The 22,530-nt window shown below is 43.9% G+C and overlaps 1 pseudogene; it reads right to left on the bottom strand.

The window, feature by feature from the left end:
- Positions 1-10,723: 10,723 nt before the first annotated feature.
- Positions 10,724-11,752, bottom strand: LOC462211 (vacuolar protein sorting-associated protein 37A-like; annotated as a pseudogene).
- Between the last annotated feature and the right edge of the window lie 10,778 nt (positions 11,753-22,530).

Here is a 22,530-nt window from a genome sequence, read left to right as displayed (position 1 = left end):
TGACTCGAAGTGTGGTCCAAAGAGTACGCTCATCAGAATTTCCCAGGGAACTTACTGAATGCAGATTCCCAGGCCCCGTCCAGCTCCTCTGACCCAGAATCTCTGAAGAAAGAGGCTCATGAATCTGCTACCACATCCTGAGTGTGTCTTGGCAGGACCTACATCGAGGAGTGAGAGCTGGCCCTGCCATTCCCAAGCATTCAGCACAGGGTCTGGCTCACAGGAAGTGTTAGCTGTTCCTAGGAGCAGAAAGTCAAAAGAATATGCACCAAAATATTCACAGTGCATATTTTTTCCTTTTTTTTCTATTTATGAGCACTTGCTAATTTTCTACAGTGAACATGTATAGCAGTGCAATTGACAAAAATAATTGTGGGGAAAAATGAGATGGCTCCACAGTTTGCATGATAGCCTTGGTAGATGTTCGTGTAATATGTATTTAAATTGTTGTCTTAATTGTAGGCCGGGTGCGGTGGTTCACGCCTGTAATCCCAACAGTTTGAGAGGCCAGGGCGAGCAGATTGCTTGAGCCCAGGAGTTTTAAGACCAGCCTGGGCAACATGGTAAAACTCTGTCTCTACAAAAAGCAAATTGAAAAAGTAGTCAGGCGCGTGTGCCTGTAGTCCCAGCTACTCAGGAGGCTAAAGTGGGAAAATCGCTTGAGCCTGGTAGGCAAGGTTGCAGTGAGTGGAGATCATGCTACTGCACTCCAGCTTGGGTGACAGAGTGAGACTCTGTTTCAAAAAATAATAAAAATAAAAATAAATTGCTGTTTTAATTGTACAACTTTCAGACTACAACAGTATTGCAAGCTTACTAAAACAAGTAAAACAATAAAGCATAAATGTGTGCACATGCCAAGTTCTGATCTCACCCCCCACCCATCCCTACCCCTGAAGTGATCATTGTTAACAGCCCAGTGGGGATCATTCCACACCATTTCTCTTGCTCACACACAAGATTGACATCTTCTTGTATGGTCGGTTTGGCCCTTGTTATTGCTGCTGTTTTCACTGAAATCAAATCAGCTTGTACACTCTTCTGCAACTTGTTTTTCTTTCTTGGCAATATATCATGGACAACCCTAGAGAGAAAACAAACTGTATCTCGTTTCTTTTTTGACTAAATAAATATTTGATTTTCGTGGGCTGGGCATGGTGGCTCATGCCTATAATCCCAACACTTTGGGAGGCTGAGGTCGGTAGATCACCTGAGGTCAGGAGTTCAAGACCAGCCTGGCCAAAATACAAAACTCTACTAAAAATACAAAACTTAGCCGGGCACGGTGGTGCATGCCTGTAGTCCCAGCTACTTGGGAGGCTGAGATGGGAGGATTGCTTCAACTCGGGAGGCAGAGGTTGCAATGAGTCGAGATCGTGCCACTGCACTCCAGCCTGGGTGACAGAGTGAGACTCTGTCTCAAAAAAAAAAAAAAAAAAAAAAAAAAGAATTTTGATTTTCTTTCTTGCCTCTACAAATGGAAAGATATGAAAATAAAAGCTACTCAGTAACTTCAGCATGCCAGTTTGGAACTTTGAGCTAGATCATTCATATTTATCCCCCTCCAACACACATGCACACGTACACACACACACATACCCATGCCCATAGGCGTATACACACATATACACACATGTGCCTTCTTTCCTCTCCTTGCATTGTTGGTGAACATGAAGTCTCACCCCATGAACCCTTACTTCTGGTCAAGAGCAGGGCATAGGTCTCAGTCACCTTAGATCCTCTTGGCAGCACAGGGCTCAACTCACCCTATGAACTCGGGCCCTGCTTTCTAAATGAGCATCTAAAAACATGAGCAGTCAAAGGCAGAAGTCCCCCCAGAACCAACCCCATCTAAGGACCTGGAGGTGAATTTTGAGGTGTGGGAGAAGGGAAGCTTTCACTTCCTTTTTTTTGAGATGGAGTCTCACTCAGTTGCCTGGGCTGGAGGGCAGTGGCGCCATGTCGGCTCACTGCAACCTCCACCTCCTGGGTTCAAACAATTCTCCTGCCTCAGCCTCCCAAGTGGCTGGGATCACAGGCACATGCCACCATGCCTGGCTAATTTTTGTATTTTTAGTACAGATAGGGTTTTGCCATATTGGCCAGCCTGGTTGGCTTTCACTTTCACACAGCAACCACGCCAACCAGCGCCTCCAACCCAGAGTTGCAAACTGAGACCACATTCAGCCACATATGGGTTTAGTTTGGCCAAATCAGCATTAAAAAAATGTGTTTTAAGTTAAAACATTTGCAAACTGGGAGTTTGATGTAATAATCTAGATTCCTGGCTTTTCCTGAAAACTCACAGGATTTGGCAGCTCTGAGTCCACATTTCCAAATGGCCACTACTGGCTGTGGCTAGTACTGCCTTCCAGCTTGACCCGTTCCAGTCAATTACTGCACCTGCCTGGCCTCTGCAGGCCTGACCCTAACAATGCGGAAGCAGGCCCTTGTGGGGAATCTCTTGTGGGCCACCTGGAGGAAAGACAGAGAGCACAGGACAGTCCTTGCCATGGGCTTCCTCTGGCTGCGTCATTGGCTGAAATATGTTCCAAGTCATCCCTGTGTGACAGGAAGTAACACAACAATAATGAATAACAACTACAATGTATTGAGTACTTACTAGATGCTGGGCACCAAGCTAAGCAATTTACTTTCAAGACCTCCTTTAATCCTTTCAACAATCCTGTTTAGGCACTATTGTCTCCATTGAACTGATTAAGAAACTGAGGCTCAGAGAACTTAGGTAACTTGCCCAGTTGACACCACTAGCAAGTGATGGAGTTTGAGTGCCAATGAAACTCTAAAGCCCAGGTACTTAGCCTTCCAGGCTCACTGCCTCAGGAGCAATGGTGATCTGCTCATGGGCATATTAACCTAACAAAGAGTGGGGAGTAGAGAGCTGTGGGCCACAACAGCTTGCTCTTCCCACTTGGAGATAGCACATTGGAGTTGTTAAGAGCACAGTTTTGGTATTAGATAGACCTGAGCTCACAGCCCAACTCCTAGTAATACCATTTACTAGCTGTGCTACCTAAAGCAAGTGACTAAATCTCTCTAAGGCGCAGCTTCCTCTTCTGAGAAATGGAGGGGATAATAACACCTGTTGCTTTTGGAGGGCAATTGGAGCGTTGAGATATTGCTCTAAAATCCTATATTTGTACAGTTCTTTGGTGGCAGCCATCAGAAACAGGTTGGCTACAAGGTCAGCAAAAAGGGATATTGTCAGAGATCAAGATGTGGAATACACAGAGAATCTCAAGAAAAACTGAAAGAACCAGGGATGCTCCAGGAATCAAGATAACAGGAATAAGGAATAATCTTGTTGGGAGCTACCACCAGAACGGTAAGGTTTCAACCTCTTTTTCCTCCTATCTTTGATACAGTTTCCTGGGAGATGGGCCTCTTTTGGGTCACATTCCCACCTGGGTTATGTCAGTTTCTCTGGAAGCAGAGCCTGAGACAAGGATTCTCATGCAATATTCTGTTGAGAGTGCTGTCAGGGGAAGAGGAGGTAGCGGAGCAGGACTGGGCAAAGGAAGAAGAAGCTGGTCCAGATGTGGTTTTAGGGGGAGTCTAGTCTCTCAGCCTGATGCTGGGGGAGTATGAATTGCACCGTTGAATTTGTCCCACCTAGAGGCAAGGGGGCTGGGTTTACTCCACATTAGTTAGTCATTGACCCCAGGCCACTCCCAGGGGAAGAGGTGTAACCTTTCAGGTAGCCCCAGGTAAATCACCTCAGGCAATTCTCCAAGGAAGGAGGCAGCTGTGAGCCATTAGCATCCAACATTTGCAGCATAAAGGGTGTCTGGGCAGGCCACCAAAGCCATCTGCTACACTACCCATTACTGAGTGTCCCAGCCAGCCACACAAAATGAAGGAGAGGTAATCATCTAAAAAGAAATCAGCGTGCTTTGCAGAAGAGGAAGAGATGGATACAGAGAGCTGGAAAAAAAGCAAATATTCACTACAAACGATTAGCCCTGAGCCTGCCCTGTGTAGAGCAAACATTAAATTAATGGTGGCTATTATTATAAGTGTAACAAGATATTAAAATTGAAATGTCCAGCTGAGAGGTCAACATAGAAGAGATGCCACATTCCAGAGTAAAGAACAAGACCATGGTGCAAAATTTACAAAGTTGACAAAGATTGGCTGCTCTCAACCCCTTATGGTATTGTGTGTGGGTTTTAAAGGGTTGGAAGTAGTTGGGGATGAGGGAGAAATATTTGTTTTTGTTTTGTTTTGTTTTGAGACAGAGTCTCACTCTATCACCCAGGCTGTAGTGCAGTGGCGCCACCTCGGCTCACCACAACCTCTGCCTCCCAGGTTCAAGCGATTCTTCTGCGACAGTCTCCTGAGTGGCTGGGATTACAGGCACATGCCACCATGCCTGGCTAATTTTTTTTTTTTTTGTATTTTTAGTAGAGACAGGGTTTCACCATGTTGGTCAGGCTGGTCTTGAACTCCTGACCTCAGGTGATCTGCCCACCTCGGCCTCCCAAAGTGCTGGGATTACAAGCATGAGCCACTGCGCCCAGCCAAGGGAGAAATATCTGAAGTAGCAGTTGATGTGCTGTGAGTTACACCTTCTCTCAAAAATGAGCAATGAAGAATATGTCCCCCTTCATCTCAAGAAAGGAGAACAGTGCTTTAAAGTGACCACTCAGAGCTCTGCTACGGTTCAAATGTACGTGTCCATCCAAAATTCGTATGTTGGAACTTAAGCCCCAAGGTGATGGTCTTATGAGATGGGGCCTTTAGGAGATGATTAGTATGAGATCAGTGCCTTATAAAAAGTCTGGAGGGAACTAGCTAGTAGCTTTTTGCCCATCTGCCTTCCACCAAGTGAGGACACAGTATTTGTCCCCTCTGGAGGAAGCAGCAACAAGATGCCACCTTAGAAGCAGAGACCAGGCCACCACCAGACATTGAACCTGCTGTTACCTTGATCTTGGACTTCCAGCCTCCAGAACCGTGACAAAGAAATGTCTGTTCTTTATAAATTACCCAGTCTCAGGTATTTTGTTATAGCAGCAGGAATGGCCTAAGACAAGCTCAAGGTGTGTCTCCTGTGTTTTGGTGGACACAACAGGTTGCTATTTGACCCTGCCTGTTCCTTTTAGAGGGCAGCCTTTGTGCTGGTCAACTGCTGTGACAATGGCGCAGAGGTGAAGTGGCTGCACTGGTGCTCACCCCCAGAGCTTACTAGAGCCAGAGCTTTGGATTTTTTGTGAACTCATGTGGGACAGCTAGAGAGGGTGCCAGCAGGGGGTTATCTTAGGGTTTGTCCACAAGGGACTCCTGGAGGGGCAAGCAGACAGCCAAAAGGAGCTGGAGGTCTTGCTAGACAGATGCCTAGGGGCTAAGGAAGGAGAAAACCACTAGCCAGCATAGAAATATATTCACCTTGTAAAAGGACTGCAGGCGAGCAGCTTCTCTAACTCTTCTCTCACTCCAGAGCTCTGAAGCTAGAGAATCAGAGATCAAGGCTGTCAGATTCTTCAGGGAAGGATGCATGCAGGGGAAGAAGCCTAGTGTGCCCCTCCCTGACAGGCTTCATAACTTACCTGCAAAAAGTGCAAGCTGGGGAGTCAAGGGCTAGCAGGGAGAAGGCTCAACTTTAAGTCAAGTTGGAAGGTTTGATAATTTGGGCAGAGGGATGAACTGAGACTATAGTTAGTGACTGGAAGTGGTTGTAGGACTTTTTATTACCTAAAGTGACCAGGAAATTGGTGACCCTGTCCACATTTGCATACATGGGCAGGATAACTAGACTCATAGGAAGTGCAAAAAGAGAAAAAAGGAGGCAAAATTCAAGTTTCTTTCACACTGTAGCCTATATGTTCTTTGTGTTCAAATAATGGCTATTTGAGGAAAGACATTTGGAACCACATTTTAAATATATGACCTTGGCAGATTGGGGCCTAAGTGAGTGCTAGGTCTGAAGGTCTCTTAGGAAAACTAGGCCCGGCCATTTGGGATTTGGTGAGCCTGAGCCCAAGGTCACACTGAGTTATGAGACTTAGACTCCAGCTTGGGCCCAACAGTCCTAAATCTGCATAATGCCACCTCCAAAGGGTTTGTGCATTTGACACATGTCACACTCCCCAGGTGAGAGAAGGGGAGGTGTCTGCATAGGAAAATGACGTATTCAAGGTCTCCAGGTTGGATCGAAGGGGTTTTTTGGCTCCCTGGGCTCCTGAACCTGGATTCTCTCATTCTGGCTGTGACATGATGGCTCCCAGTGTGGCTGCTCTGATGTAATAGGCTGTGAGGGAGGCCTGTGGGTTTCTCACAGCTGGGGCAGGGTGCTGGGGATGACACACTAGGCTTCCCAAGGATAGTCACAAAGTGTGTATAAATGAAGTGAGAATCTCATTCTGGAACCAGTGAGCTATCCAGAGCTGGAAGTTTCCTTGGAGATGTCTAGTCTCTTCACCACATTTTACAGACAGGGAAACTGTGGTGCACGTAGGGCCTGGGACACACAGGGACTCAGTCTAGGCTCAGGCATGAGTAGATTTTAGCCCTGGCCCTTCCTCTGGAAGTGCATTTAGGAGATGCCTTTGGGGCAGAGGGAAATGTTCCCATCAAGGAACCAAGGAATGACAGTTTAGGAGGGCACAGGGCAGGGTTAAGGATAGGCATTGTTCTCTTTGGCTTTCACAGTAGGGTGTGTGCAGGGCAGATAAGGCCCTCAGGAAGGTGGCTGAGGAGCTGTGATGAAGAAGGTTGGCTCCCATGCTGAGGAGTCCCACATTACTCTGCAGGCAAAGGAAAGTCCTCAGAAGGGGCAGGGTGACAGAGAGATGTAATAATAACAGCAAGTGTTTGATGAGTGTTTATACTATGCTAGGCACTGTTTTAAGCCCTTTGTTTTAATTTTTTTTTGTTTTTAGTTTTATAGAGATGGTCTTGCTTTGTCACCAGGTTGGGAGTGCAGTGTTCTGATCATGGCTCACTGCAACCTTGACCTCCTGAGCTCAAGCAATCCTTGCACCTCAGCCTCCCTAGCAGCTGGGACTATAGACGTGCACCACTATGTCTGGCTAATTTTTAAATTTTTTGTAGACACAGGGTCTTGCTATGTTGCCCAGGCTGGTCTCAAAACTCCTGATCTCAAGCGATCCTTCCACCTTGGCCTCCCAAAGTGCTGGGATTACAGGCGTGAGCCACTGTGCCCGGCCCTATAAACACTTTAATGTGTATTATTTCAATTAATCTTCACTCAAGCCCGTGAAGTGGGTTCTGATCTAAAACACCCATTTAACAGATGACTGAGGCAGAGAGAGAGGTTAAATCATTTGCCTAAAGTTGCCCGTTGGTTGGAGTCAGGATTCCAGCCCCCAAAGTCTGCCTTAAGAGCCCACCACACTAAAGCTCTGCCCCACCACCTGTGAATGTTGTAGGAAGAGCACCCTGGTGGTCAGAGGTACACCATCACAGATGGAGATCTGGGGCAGGAAGAATGGCTAGGAGCCTGTGGAGACTCCTCCGATAACCAAGGCAGAACTCTGAGGGCCACAGAGTTTGCCAGGATTTTCTGGATCGGAAAAAATGACACAATCAAAGAATCCGCTCATTTAGCGCCTCATGTTTATAGGTGAGGACATTGACGCTCAGAAAAGCAAGACGAATTGTGCCCAGGGACAAGCTGCTTGTCCGGGCTTGAATCCTGATGACAGGACTCCAGGGATGGGAATTGATTTTAAAATATTAATATGTTAGGCTGGGGGTGGTGGTTCACTCCTGTAATTCTAGCACTTTGGGAAGCCAAGGTGGGTGGATCACTTGAGCTCGGGAGTTTGAGACCAGCTAGGGCAACATGATGAAACCTTACCTCTACTAAAAATACAAAAAAATTAGTTAGGTATGGTGGTGCACGCCTGTAGCCCCAGCTATTCAGGAGGCTGAGGTGGGAGGATCACCTGAGCCTGGAAGGCGGAGGTTGCAGTGAGCTGAGATCGCACCACTGCACTCCAGCCTGGGTGACAGAGTGAAACCCAGTATCAAAAAAAAAAAAAAAAAAAAAAATGTTAACAATACTTTCTGGGGACAATGTGATTTTTTCTTTTTTTTAAAAAAGCCTTTAAGCCAGTGCAGTGTTGTGTATCTACAATGCTAGCTACTTGCGGGGGCTGAGGCAGGAGGATTGCTTGAGCCCAAGAGTTCAAGTCTGGCCTGGGCAACATAACAAGACCCTCTCTCTTTGAAAAAAAAATAAAAAAGTGTTTAAAATGAACATATCTTTTGGTACTATTAGGAATTTGCCCTAAAGAATATGTATGCAAAGACATGTAATATGATGTTATTAATAATAATTTAATAAAAATTCCCAGCAATTAGGGGATTAGTCAAGGGAATTATGATGTATCTACTTGAAAAATACTATACAAACTTTAGAAAAGGAGATTATGTTACAGGTTAGGAGGTCTTAACCTGTGATACAGCAATGGGTTTCAGGAGACAGAACCTCCTAAAATTGTGAAAGGTGGATTTGTACGGAAGTGGATCTATAGCTGACTTAAGATTTTCAAAGGGATCTGTGACCAAAATAGGCTAAAAACTACTATTAGAGAAGAATATTGAAAAAACCTTATATTTAAAAACATACATGAAAGAGCATCAACCATTACCAATTCACGATAAATCTTGTTTATCTCCACTCCCACCCAATTCCTCCTCCTGTATTATTTTGAAGGGAATCCCAGATATCATTTTACTTAGAAACAGCTCAGGATATATCTCTAAAGAGGCTCTTTTTTTTTTTTTTTTGTCATTGAGAACTATTTTAATGCGGCTATGAAAAGGGAAAAAAGTGTCCAGCTTTTAATTTCTTAGATATTGAAGAGGACGTAGTCATTTTGTTTATCAAATATAAGGAAAATTGTTCACCATTTTGAAGCTCACCCTAGACTATGAAAATTATATTCACTGCAGAGCAATTACTTCTGTCATTACCTGAAGTTATCAGTATGTATCTTCCTTGTCATAGGATGCATCTCTCAAAAAGCCTCCACTCCTTTTCCTCACATCTGTAATCATCATGAACCTTTTAGTTCACTTCTAGATCCCTATTTTGTGTTTTCTAAAGCTTCTGACATTATCTTCCTTTCTGACCCTCTTATCCATATTTCTAAAAACAGGAACATTGTTGAGATGCACCCTTTTTGGTTAATAGATACATTCCCAAGGAGCTTTTAATTGCTTACGCTTATCTTTTAGGAATAACCATCACTTTAACTTTTCCTTAGATAATATATTTTGAATTGTTAGAATAATTTTGTTGCATTTCTCTGACATCTAGTCTGTTTCTCCTCATTATTTAAAAATGCTAAAACTTATATCTCACGTTTTCTCTAACACTGACTTAATACCTAACAGGGTAGAAGCAACATTCATTCTTCTGATTATATATATGAATTCAAGTATTAGCTTTCTTGTAATAACAATCTTTTATTACTATTCTAGAGACTGCAATACCGACAGTGTAGGCCAACCACCAGCTTGATATCAAAGTATAACATTATAAAGTTAGTAGGGTAAAACATCTGTAGGGAAAACCCAGTGAAGAACCAGAGTATTTGGTTCTCATGTCTGTTTAATGAAGGGAATAGATTTTGTAATCTATCCTTTTAGAAATTATATAACTGACTAATATGGTTTAATTAACATTAGTAACATCTCATGACCACTGACTGCTGAAAGTTCTGAAAAGGGTTTTGTTTTGTTAAAATGCACATTTGAGGGAGATTCACTCCCCTGTCTTATGAGTAAAACAAAGACTTCACTAGGTGACCTAAATGAGACTTAGTGGAGAAAAGTTGCCATGTTTGGACAGAGATAAATGATATTCATCTTGTATGGTTTTAATATACTAGTACATTCTAGAATGTAAAAGGATTAATTTAAACTCTACAATTTACATCAATATTTTGAATATGTAAATTTTTTATGGGAGACTGTATTACATTTTGCTGAAATTAGAACAAAGTAAAGAGAAAGAGCAAGAAAGCAACATTGCTGATCTCTCTAGTATGAAAGATTTGGAGGGAGTGTGGCAATATATATATAAATGAAAAAATGTAATTGTGTTCATCATATTTAAAAATAGAATATATGACCAGGCACGGTGGCTCACGCCTGTAATCCCAGCTCTTTGGGAGGCCAAGGCGGGTGGATCACCTGAGGTCAGGAGTTCGAGACCAGCCTGACCAACATGGAGAAACCCCCTCTTTACTAAAAATACAAAATTAGCCAGGCGTGTTGGCACATGCCTGTAATCCCAGCTATGCGGGAGGTTGAGGCAGGAGAATAGCTTGAACCTGGGAGGCGGAGGCTGTGATAAGCTGAGATAGTGCCACTGCACTCCAGCCTGGGCTCCATCTCAAAAAAAAGAATATACTAAAGAACTGTGATATAAAAGTACTCTGTTAATGTAAAAAATAAAGCAAGTGTAATTCTTTTAGAATATAAAATTTGACCATTACCTGCTGAGCAGTTCCCAAATTAAGTACAAGGAATGTTTATTCATTTTCTGCCATATACTGTATGTAACAGGGAATACCTTGCTAAAACGATAAATACTTAGGATATAGTGGTAATGGCTTTCACATTTTTATAACATAACTCACTACACGCCATTCTTGTAGCTGCCCACTCTTAGAAACTTTGTTGCCTAATATTGAGGAAGCGGCTTTAATTTCTTCCATTTGGCAGTGTATGTCTATAGTGGAGCATGAAATTGGCTATGCATTGCTATTGCCTGCTGAAGTTTCTCTTCCTTGGCTCTTCTACAGTGGCAAATTGTTCTCTTTTCCATGAAGCTACTGAGAAAATCATTTATTTCCATTTTTCCCTCCACAAAGTCTTCCACAATATTATCAGGTTCTTCCCCAGCTTCATGTGCAGCTACTTTCAATCTTGCCTGTAGGGCACTTGCACTACAGCTCTCGCTAAGTTCACACTGCCTTTGCATCTTCTTTTCGAAAGCAGACTTCATTTGTTTAAGTAATTCATACTTATCTAAAACAGTTTGCCTTTTGGCTCCCAAGCTGGGCTCCGAAAGGATATTTTTTTCTTGCTAGTTCCTCAATACTTTTTACTAAGTCGTCTTTGTCAGTAATAATTTGTTTCAGTTGAGACAAAGTCAGAAACTGTTCTAGTAATACCTCCTCTTGTTCATTCATATCTGTGAGTCGTGACACGCTTAGTTCTGAGAGTTCTGGAAATGCATCAGAGACATCTGGCATCTTGTAACCAAAACCATTTTGGCTCGTCAATATTGAAGCATCTGTTGTGGAAATGGGTAATGGCAGATTTGAAAGGACGCCAAATGAAGGAGCGACGGGCTTGGCTGTGGTATGACTTGTTGTTGAAGAAGAAACAGTATTAGCAACAGATAAAGAAGTGATAACTCCTCTTTGTTTCTTCTGGGGGATATGGAGGAAGAAATGGAAAACCTTGAGAAGCATAAGGCGGCATCCCACTTGGGTTACTGTATAGGTAAGGAAATGCTGTTGCAGTAGGAGCTAAAACTGGAGGATTCTTCCCAAACTCATCCAACAGACTCTGAATAATTTTTCCAAGATCTGAGTGCATTGTAAAATTGTTTGCTAATGGAGAAGTAACATACACTCCTTCTTTATCCATTAAGTGATGTCCTATTGGTGGAAAAACACTGATCACTGGTTTTTCCTGAGGAAATTGTGGAGGAAGCAATATATGTTAATTGTCAGGTTGTTTATGGTGAATGGCAATCTGTATTCCACATCTTTCTGTATTTTAGCTATACTGGAGTGTGAGTTCCGGAGGGACTCGATCAGGCGTTGCTTCTGCTGCTGGAGGCTGGTAAGGCCACCGGGAACCCGGCTGCGGAGGAGGAGGCGCTCTTTGTCAGGTCCTCGGGCGGAGGCTCTGGAAGGCTCTGGCCTGCTTCTCCCAGCGGCTCGGTCCAGCGGTTCTCCTGCGACAGAGGACCGGGCTGGGACGTCCGTGGCCCAAGCGCTGGGGACCGCGTCTTCTCTAAGCCAGCCCTGCCTGTGCTTCCCGGGTTCTGGGGGACATGTTATGAATGGCGGGCAGCTGGAGAGGGGAACTTGCTGCCCAGAACAGGCAGTCCCACCTTCACCGCCCAGACGCCCAAGCCGGCCAGTTAGGCAGCCTGATCGCCCAGCGCTCCACCACCTGTGACGCCGTCTCTAAAAGGACTCTTTTTAAAAAGCATAGGTACAATGTCATTATCACACCTTTAGAAAACCTAACAATAATCAATAATTATCAAATAGCCACGTAATATGAAGTAAATAATATTCATTGACACCCCCACCCCTGAAAAAAAAAAAGCCGGCCACCCATTGCTAAGTGAGAAAAGGAAAACAGAATAGACTCTGACCCCATTTTGGCAACATACACATCCTAATGGTAACAGTTATTTGGGGTTAGAAAGATTATGGATGGTTTCTTCTTTCTCAGGTTCTCGCATTACTTTTTTTTTTTTTTTTAATTTTTTTGAGATAGAATCTCACTCTCTTACCCAGGCTGGAGTGCAGTGGTGCGGTCCCAGCTCACTGCAGACTCAAGCTCCTGGGCTCAAGCAATCCTTTCACCTCAGCCTCCCAAGTACCTGGGACTACAAGGGCACACCATCATATCCAGCTTTTTTTTTTTTTTTTTTTTTTTTATTATTTGTAAAGATGAGGCCTCCCTATGTTGCCCAGGCTGGTCTCTAACTCCTGGGCCCAAGCCATTCTCCTGCCTCGGCCTCACAAAGTGCTAGGATTACAGACATGAGCCACCAGGCCCAGCCCATATTACTTTTTGAATTAAAAAAAAATACAAAGGGAAGAATAAGATGGTAGACTTCTTTTTCAAAGTCAAAATCCTCTGATTTAGGATCTAAGTATTAAGGGTTTATCCTGTCCCATCTTGAAATGAAGACACAACCACCCAGAGAAGTTAAGTGTTTTGGCCACAATCACTGAGTAGGGGGAGGCTGTGAAGGAGAGAGGGGTATCCTGCTGGCTTCCCAGACTCCTGGAGGAAGCAGAGACAGAGGTCCCGGGACACCTCTCAAGCTCTGGTCCCTGTTGTCCCACTACCTTCACCCTCTTACCTTCCCATCTTTATCAAGCCTCACACGTTTGGGGCACTTTGTTGCTGGAGTTGACAGACCAAACAAAACAGAGGGGGGAGGCAGATAACCAGAGCCCTTTCTTGCCACACCTAGTCCTGTTGGCTTGTCAGGTCTGGAGGAGAAGGCATCTTGTTTCCCCAACACATTCCAGAGTCATGTCCCCCCGGCTGCCTGGCCTCCAGGCCAGGTCCCCCCAGCCCCCAAGACTTTCATGGTTGAGACAAAAAAGGAATGAAAGACTTGACATTGTTACACTCCTCTCTCCAAAGTCCCAGTTTTGCTGTGTGCCCTTGGGCAAATCCCTCTCCTCTCTGGGACTGTGTTTCTGCACCTGGACAGGGAAGTGGCTGGGATGGATAATTTCTGAGACATTCACCCTCCTTCCCCACCCAATTCTGATTTCATTCAGAGTTTCTAAATCTATCAGATATAGGAAGGAGATCCACCACACTTCTAAATGTCAGCTCAGAATCTCATGGCTTGGCCGGGCGCGGTGGCTAACGCCTGTAATCCCAGCACTTTGAGAGGCCGAGGTGGGCAGATCACGAGGTCATGAGATCGAGACCATCCTGGCTAACACAGTGAAACCCTGTCTCTACTGAAAATACAAATAATTAGCTGGGTGTGGTGGCGGGCACCTGTAGTCCCAGCTACTCGGGAGGCTGAGGCAGGAGAATGGTGTGAACCCAGGAGGCAGAGCTTGCAGTGAGCCAAGATCGTGCCACTGCACTCCAGCCTGGGCGACAGAGCGAGACTCCGTCTCAAAAAAAAAAAAAAAAGAATCTCATGGCTCATGCCTATAATCCCAGCACTTTGGGAGGCCGAGGTGGTCAGATCATCATCTGAGGTCAGGAGTTCGAGACCAACCTGGCTAACACGGTGAAAACCCATCTCTACTGAAAAAACAAAAATAGCCAAGTGTGGTGGCAGGCGCCTGTAATCCCAGCTACTCGGAAGGCTGAAGCAGGAGAATCACTTGAACCTGGGAGGTGGGGGTTGCAGTGAGCCGAGATTGGGCCATTGCACTTCAGCCTGGGCAACAGAGAGAGACTTTGTCTCAAAAAACAAAAACAAAAACAAAAAACAAACAAAAAATAAACTACCCATGGCTGCCTTTGGCCATGGTGTGAAGGCCAGTCACAACTTTTCTGATGAAGGGGACAGGAGGTAGACATTTTACTTCAAGAGCCAGTACACTCACCACCCCCCCACACACTTGAAATAAAAGTTTCATGCAATAACACACCCTTTCTTCATAAGATGCACTCTGATAATTTTTATTTATTTTTTTAGTTTCTGATTGCAATTCATTAAGATGTTTTCACAATCCACAAAACAGCCATCACTTGCACTTTGAAGAACACCGATTTATACAGCTATGCCCCAATTTCTTAGCGAGGTAGTACCAGCCAAGACAAATACAAGTAAATATATATATATTATATGTGTGTGTGTGATAAATACAAGTAAATATATATATATTATATATGTGTGTGTGTGTGCATGTGTATGTGTAAATTATTTTTCCCAAACAGATTTCATATTAACTGTCTTGGCTTCTCAAACTTGAATGTGCATATGAGTCCCTTGGGATGTTTTTAAAATGCAGATTCTGATTCATTAGGTGTGAGATGGGGCCAAGATTCTGCATCTTTGACTAGTCCCCTAGGTGAAGCATCTCAGACATTCATTTCACTGGTCTAACTGTTCTCACCGATGAAACCATTTTCTCTCGTGTCTTTCCTTCTTTTCTCTCTCCCTCTTTTTCCATCCTTCTGTAACTGTGTTTGGAGACTCAGTGGGTTCAAGTTGCAGCTCTGTCGCCTACCAGCTGGGGAAGCTTGAACAAGTTATTTAAATTCTCTGTGCCTCAGTTACTTTACCTGCAAAATGGGGGTAATAACTGCACTTTCTCCTGAAGTACTTTTGAGAATTTAAAGAGATGATCCCTGTAAATTACTTAACGCATTCATTCAACAAACATTTATTGAACATTTATTACCAAATAAATGCTGTTGTTGCCAGCACTTATTTCCTTGTCCTAGGCACTTTTCCTCATTGACTGTCTCCTTTCAAAGGAGTTATATTTTAAGTTGTATATTTAGTTTGAGTATAAATTTATTTTTTAATTATAGAAATTATCATCATAAAAAGCAAAATACAATATGGAAATAAGTTTGGAAAATGTAGGAAAGACAAAAATATTATCCATAATCCTGCCACCCTAATATGACAACAATTGCTTTGGGTATCTTCTTTCTTTCCTACGTGTATTTTGACAGAGCTGTAACAGTCCAGCGTGTTGAATTTTGTGTCCTGCTCTTTTACTTAACATTAGATCATATTCATTTTCTCCCAGCAAGTTCACTCTAAACATACACATGGGAATAGGTGCAAAGTATGATTTCTGGAATCCAAGACTGGATGCAAACCTCAAATCATCCCAAAAAACTTGGCTGAGGTCTGACTCTGCGCAGTCTTAGCACTGGCAGTAGGCACGTGACTTAGGACCCTACAGATGACTTAGGTTCGCACAAACCCGTAAAACATTGGGTCCCTGGGGCGTAACATGGGTCACATAATGAGGGTGCACAAAGCTGAGAAAAGAAAGCATGGCCTTCCTTATGAAGGAGGCAGCAAGGCACTTAACTAAAGTGGAGAATCTGTTTTGGTTCCATTTTGCTAATTTGGGTAGACTTTTTTTTTTAATTCCTGAAGCTGATAACTGAAAAAAAAAAAATTCGGCTGGTCAAAGGTAAATCATGGTAGAATCAGCTTGGCAAACATAATTGTGCTCAATGTGAAATGGTCTCCTGGATTGCTTCCTCGCACAGAAAAGGGACATAAAAGAAAAATCTGGTGACATCTGAATAAGGTCTAAAATTTAGTTTAATAGTAATGTATTAATATTAGTGTCTTAGTTACGATAAACATACCTTGTTTGTGTAAGAAGGTGACCTTAGGAGAAACTGAAGGGTGAAGTTTATACAGAAACTCTCTGTGTTATCTTTACAACTCTTCTGTATAGAATTATTGCAAAATAAAAAGTTTATTGGAAATGTATGGATTTGATGTAAATTGTATCTCAATGAAACCATTACCAAAAAATGTATTTACAATGACAATGATCAAACAGCGAGTATGTGTATTAAACATCTATTATGTCCCATCTCTCCTCCTAAAAGATTATTCCTTCCACAACATCTTCCTAAGCACCCACCGAGTGGCAGGGTTGTATTGTATGATTGACACCTGGGTGACCATGTTGCCAGTAGCATCTCCCCAGAATTGTTTGTATCAAGCAAGTTACCATTCATTCATACATTCAACAAACATTTATTGAATGATTTCTTTGTGCAAGTACTGTGCTAGGTGCTGGGTATACATCAGTGAATAGAACAGATTCGGCTCCTCTCTTTATGGGATTTATAACCTTATTGTGACAAGTCAAATTAGATGTAACCTGATGAGCACCTGATGCTGCTATTAAAACTGATAAACATGAGCTCATGTAACAGAGAGGTTTTTTTTTTTTTTTTTTTTTTTGAGACAGAGCCTTACTCTGTCACGTGTGATCATAGCTCACTGCAGCCTTGACCTCCTGGGCTCAACCTGTCCTCTTACCTCAGCCTCCCAAAGTGCTGGGATCACAGGCGTGAGCCACTGTGCCAGCTGCAGAAATAATTCTTAGGATACAGTGTTTGTGGTGAAGGAATGAAACAGAGCACATTGTTTGGGTGGTGGGTTCATATTCTTCCTTAATTATTATTGCTATTTATAATAACATATTTATGATAAATTATTGTGAATAAATACAATAAATAATAATATAATATAATAAATAATTGTTATTGGCCAGGTGCCGTGGCTTACGCCTGTAATCCCAGCACTTTGGGAGGCTGAGGCAGGGGGATCACCTGAGGTCAGGAGTTAGAGACCAGCCTGGCCAACATGGCAAAACCCTGTCTCTACTAAAAATACAAATATTAGCTGGGCGTGGTGGTGCACGCCTGTAATCCCAGCTACTTGGGAGGCTGAGACAGGAGAATTGCTTGAACCCAGGAGGCGGAGGTTGCCGTGAGCCGAGATCACGCCACTGTGCTCCAACCTGGGCGACAGAGCAAGACTCCATCTCTTAAAAAAAAAAAAAGTTATATATTGTAATTAATTATTGTTGTGATATTGTTGGAGAATTTAAAATATTTTTAGCATTTTACTTACCCCCACTTTACACACACAGACACACACACACACACACACACCCCTTTAATTGTAGTGGTTGAAAGCAAGGACTTTAAAGTCAGGGAGACTTGGGTTTGAATCCTGTTTCTCCAATGTCTTACTTGAGGAAACTTGAGCATTAACTCTATATTTGTAAAATGGAGGTAAAAGTGCTGCTGTGATGATTAAATAAGAAATGTGTGTAAAGTGTGTCACACATAGGAAGACCTTAACCAGTGATCATTTTTTAGTGCCCTGTGAGGCAGGGTGGGATGGTGGGGAGTGATCTGCTTCAAGGTTTCAGGAAAGAATTACACATTTGTGAACTGAAAAACCCAACTATTCGGTTTCTGGTTCTGTGCAATTTTGCTGGAGACTGAAAAAACTGACTCAGACTGTTCTGTTTGGTACAAGGTGGGGACTGCCCCACTCAGTTTCAGCCCATGCTGATAGCTGAGCTGCCTCGGGCAAGGACAACCCTAAACTATTATCAGATAGAGCAGGCAGAAAGCTGTCAGATCAAGTGACAAGACATAGATAAAAAACATATACATGTTTGAATGTCAGGAGTCCAAGTGACAAATATATCTGAGTTTGTGCAATTATATATTTTTTCTTAGAGCAGAGAATGAAACATAGAGTATTAGGGTTGATGGCGACTTTAGAGGTCATCTAATCTCAGTGTCACTTAACAATTGTTTCTTTCATCAAATACTTTTGTATGCCCTACTACGTGCCAGATAGGTGCTGGGTGGTAGAGAGGACAGTGAAGATAGAGCTGCTCCTTCTAAGAATCCCTAGGCTTTGGCAGAGAAAACTAGAAAACTACAGCCCAGAGAATGTAAATAGCTTGTAAAGATCAAGGAAATGTTTATTTCCTTCCTATGTTTCTCTATATTTTCTGATTTTTCCACAATAGACATGTATCATATTTAACTATATATGTATATTAACTTGGATAGAATCCCACAGCTAACAAGGAAAATAATTTTCTTTGGTGAATAGATCACTCTTGAGTACCTACTATATCTATAGAAATCACATTCTCAGAGGCATGGTTCCTGCATCAGAATCTGCTATTGAGTTTTCTTGAAAATGCAGATCTCATGCTCACTCCTCACCTACAAGGGTTCCCTGCATTTGAAACATATTCCCCAAAGGGATTGTGACACCCACTAAAGTTGGAGAACTAGCACCTATTAGGCTAATGGCAAAGAAAGCAGCAACGATTTAAAACTGGCCCCAGAAATTTAAATTAATGAACGAAGTTAATGAAAACAAACACATTTATCTTTTATTAGAATAAAGCCAACTCCTACCTTTTCTCTCCAGTGCCACAGCTAATTGCATTCATTATGTGTTTTTAACAGGTGCTATAAATCAGAGTGCTCATGAGAGAGGAGAGCACTGAGAGCCTGGGGAGAGTGGTGAGGGGGAGGGAGCATTCTCCATCTCACAAAATGAAATGCAATACAAGTGGCATATTTCCGTGAAGCAAGCAGCCCAGAGCTCTTGTGGCTGAGCACTTCTCCCCTCCCGCTTGCTTTCCAGGCCCCTCTCCCAGCCGCCCCGCTTGCTGTGGGTTGCATAACAGTCTTTTCCGGGCCCTACAAATCACAGCCCTGTCCTAATTCTTGAGCAGGCGCCCTTTACACTGCCCAGCCCCACAGCCCTCAGCATTTTGTAACCTCTCTTTTTTCCAGGTTATCATCATCTGTCAGATCTGAAGTTAAACAACAAAAAACATGTCAGTTGAATGGCTGGGAGAGACACTTGGCTGTTTATGAGAAATATTCCATTACAATCTGACGCAAAATGTTAGGATGCATCTGCCAGCACCCAGGCTCCATAGATCTCCTCCAGGCTCAGAGAGGGTCTCTTCGGCAAGCAAGCTGATTAGTGTGTGGTTCCAACCAATGTTTATCCTCTCTGGCTCTGTGGCAAACGCCCTTGGAAAAACCTGGATCCATTGATGCCTGGTCGACTGGTACATTCAGATTCACTCAATTAGAACACCCAGTTTGAGACATAATGGGTTTTGGCGAGCTCCATAGACTGATAGGTTTTTATACACATGCACAGAAAGATTTGATTTCCTCTGCGGAATTTATGGCAGGGGAGAAGAGGTAATTACATTAATTTCTGGTCTGGTTTCTGGGGCTTTCCCTTCTGTTCTCTCTTCTCCTGCCACTTTTTTTTTAAGTAGACTTTTTTGGGACCTTGCTTGTATGGATGAAAATGAATTTAATAACTGCCAACAGTTGGTTTGAGTTTGAGGCTGGGTTCCACTGTGACTTCTTGTTCTTTGAGCCGTGCTCTGGGTGAGTTTTAGGAAGCTAATGTGGACAATCTTGTATCCTCTGGTGTGTGTGGGTGAGATGTTGGGGGTGTCCATGTGGCTAGGGAGCAATGTTCACACTGGGAAGAGGTGCTCAAACCCAGGCTTTCTGGAAGGGAACTTGCTCTAATAGTTGATAATGAAGTGAAAACCAAAGTGTGCTCCCGTTTCTTCAGTCACCATTCATGAATCGCCACTTTTTTTTTTTTTTCCTAATTTCTGTTTTTTCTGTCGTTCACTTCTCTTTACACCTCTCCCTTCCAGGGCAAAATTCAGCTGCAGCGTGGAAATCGTAAGGCAGAAAGAGGCTGAAATCCAGAAGGGTGCTGGTAAGATTGACCATGGTAATGAAGAGGATCAGCGCAGTTTACCGTGTTTGGTGTTCTTACTCCACTCCCGTCTCCTTTCCGATGCCAAAGCTCTTCTATCCATCCTTGACTTTTTAACCAAGGACTTCCCTCATTAAACTGAAGAGACAAAGGAGACTCCTGAGGGATTTAGAAATTCAATGGAAAAAGCAAAAAAAAAAAAAAAAAAAACTCTCAGAGCACTTAACTTCTCCCTGCCAATTCCCCAGCAATGCCAGAGCTAAGCATTTTCCCAGTGTCAACATTAAATCCCTTTTTTGTTTTTCTCTTTTAAAGTGTGTTTACAATTGACCATTATGGGAAAGATGATGGATGTGGCCTGGCCCCGTTTAAAATAATAAGGCTAATAATGATACAGTTGTTTCATGCATACGGACTCTTTCTGAAAGCCTGTGAGCAGAAGGAAAGGGTTGAGGAGCCCAGTGTTTTCACCTTAAGTGTAGCCAGCCACCGATCATCCCCACGACCCATTGCTAGCTATAACGCTTATGCTCCGGCAGACTTCAGAAGTTCTTGGCTCCTGCATGCTCTTTTGGAGAAAAGAGCACAGAAGTTTTGAATGAATCTCCAAACCCTGTCCCTGAGATAGCAGGGCTTAGATGGACAAACCTGGAGTGGACAGCTTGCATTGTGCCCCACGGGGACTCTGCCAGAGAAGCGCATGATCCTTAAGACAGAGATATGGCTCAGTCCTATATTCCAGGAGAAAGTAGACTCAATGTTTGCTCATGAAGTGTCCCTGCGTCCAGCTCTGCTGGTGTGTCCCTGGCGAAGACTCCCCACCTATGTAGCCAGCAGCATCTGTCCTTGGATACACCATCCCGGCTCTAGCTTTTCCCCAGTAATCAGCTGGCTTTCGCTGGCAGGAGGATCCAGGAGATAGGTAAAATGGGTTGATTCAGTCCTTGCTGTGGAATTCAGATTAGACTGGGAAAGGAAAAAATTCTCCTGACCAGGGATGCAACAGTCAGGCAGTGAGAATGACCTTCGTGACACTGAGCCGAGATAAGCCTCTTGGCATGAAACAGCTCGGCAGGCAATGATCAGTGGGCTAGGGATTGGCTACAAGTGGCCCGACCCGACCCGGGGAGCAACCGAGCACCAGGAAACTAACCAGCATGTGAGGAACAAAAAAAATCTCCCAATATGCCGAAAACAGCCTGGTGCACAGCAAAACTTCGTTAACAGGCGGCCTGGAACTGAGTGCTGTGAAGCTGACCAGAATGAAATTGCCCTGAAAGCAACGGGACTGGGTAAAAGAAACCGGAGTAAAATCCACCTGCCTGCTAGTGTGCAACTAACCACTGCGAGGGATGGGAGAAGGGAGGGTCTCGGAGGGCCGCAGGGTGGACCGGGAGGAGACAGGACTCCTGGTGCTCTGGAGAACCTGACCGAGCTGCTTCGGGGATGGGGGAGGGAGGTGTCCAGTGCCTTTTGATTTACAATCGCTGCGCCCCAAGCGATCCCATAAATTTGGGGGCCGTTTTCACCAAAACCGTGAGTTACGATTTTTCAAATAAATACATTTTCCAATCAGACCGGGTTCTGTTTAGGTTGAACGCGTCCCGAAGCAGACATCTCTCTGTGCGGAAAATACACAGAGGAGGAAACGGAGCCGGGACGAAGCTCAGACGACATAAAAACTTATGTAAACACATTGTCATTTACGGGCTTCGGAAGAGAAAGAGAATGAGGGGAGGAAGACAGAAAAAGTGGGGGGAAACACATACATGTTTAATTCTCCCTCGAATCCTCAGGTCCTAGCCCAGAGGGAGGTTAGAAAATGTAATATTCTTTTTCCATAAGCTTGATTTATGTTACTCATTGGACAATAGGCAGCAGCAGGTTTACCTTAAATAGATTTTGTATTTTTGAGGCCTGTTACAGACCTGAGAATGAGCACAAATGACCCCCCCTCGCACACACACACAGCCACACACATATATGCATAGGCACTCTCTCCTAGTTTTTCTTCAAGAAAGAGCGTGGAGGAGATAAACCAAAATGAATTATTTTAGCAGGGGAGGGTCGTCGATTTCTATCTGTGTGCCCTTGGGCAAGTCTCTCCCCATCCTCTGGGCCTGTGTTTTGCCAGTAATCAGGGGCTACCGTTGCGCAGAAAAGCATTGGCACATAATTCTGTGCACAATGGCAAGAACCTCCTAGCCAAAATGTAAAGAACGTCACTTCCTGCTTGGACCCTCTCTGGCCTGACCACCCTCGTCTCAGGAAAGAAGGTAATAAGGGGAGACAGAGGCTGCTGTTCACCCCAGGTCCCCTCTGGAGATCTGGGCTCTAGCCGCGCGTCTGCCACTCATCGGCTGTGTGCCCTTAGGAAAGTTCCTTCCCCTCTCTGGGCTAGTTTCCCGTCTGCAAACAGAACCTTGGAGCTCCCAGGAGCAATCTACTCCGTGCCTATCTCTTCCCTGCCCCGACTGTCCCCCATCCCTGGGAGCAGGCTGGGC

The sequence above is a fragment of the Pan troglodytes genome, chromosome 4 (genome assembly GCF_028858775.2).
Source record: "Pan troglodytes isolate AG18354 chromosome 4, NHGRI_mPanTro3-v2.0_pri, whole genome shotgun sequence".
NCBI lineage: Eukaryota > Metazoa > Chordata > Mammalia > Primates > Hominidae > Pan > Pan troglodytes.
This window is presented reverse-complemented; position numbering and strand designations above follow the sequence as displayed.